Consider the following 881-nt stretch of genomic DNA (forward strand, 5'->3'; position numbering starts at 1 on the left):
AAGCTAGGGATTTTGAAAATTTCTTCATGTGTTTGTTTGCCATCTGAATATCTTCTTTGGTGAAGTGTCTGTTCATATACTGTACCCATTTTGTGATTGGGTTGTTTATCTTTATCTTGTTGAGGTGCTGGAATATTCTGTAATTCCTAGGTATAAGTCCCTTATCAGAGATGTTATTACCAAATACTCTTTCCCAGTCTGTGGCTTTCCTTTTTACCCTATTGGAGAAGTTTTTGGATGTGCATAGGGATTTGATTCTTAGAAGGTCTCATTCATCTATTTTGTTCTTTCCTGGTTGTAGGATTTTGACAATGCTTAAAGACTATTTATATTATGAATTAGGGTTTCTAGAGTTTTCCCAAGGTTTTCTCTGATGAAGTTTATAGTCCTCTGTTTTAGTCCTTGGTCTTTGATCCACTTTGAGTTAGTTTTTGTATTTGGTGTGAGGTGTAGGTCTTGCTTTTCTGCAGATAGTTTTTCAATTTTGCCAACACCATTTGTTAAGAGCTTTTATTTCCCCACTTAACTGATTTCATCTCTTTGTAAAAAAATCAGCTGACCATAGGTAGATGAGCTGATTTCTGGGTTTTCAATTCTATTCCAATGATCTATGTGTCAGTCACTGTTCCAGTACCATGGTGTCTTTACCACCATGGCTATGTAGTAGGATTTGAAATCAGGGAGTGAAATGCCTCCTGCTATGTTTATCTTTTTGAAGAGTGCTTTGCTTATTCAGGGTCTCTTTCCATTCCAGATGAAATTGGAAATTGCTTTCCCATCTTGTTGAAGAATGGAATAGGTATTTGTATTGGGATTGCATTGAACTTGTAAATTGCCTTTGGTAGAATTGTCATTTTCACAATATTGAGTCTTCCTATCCA

Source organism: Elephantulus edwardii, unplaced genomic scaffold, assembly GCF_000299155.1.
Source record: "Elephantulus edwardii isolate Elephantulus edwardi_28Jun2011 unplaced genomic scaffold, EleEdw1.0 scaffold00291, whole genome shotgun sequence".
NCBI classification, from domain to species: Eukaryota; Metazoa; Chordata; class Mammalia; order Macroscelidea; family Macroscelididae; genus Elephantulus; species Elephantulus edwardii.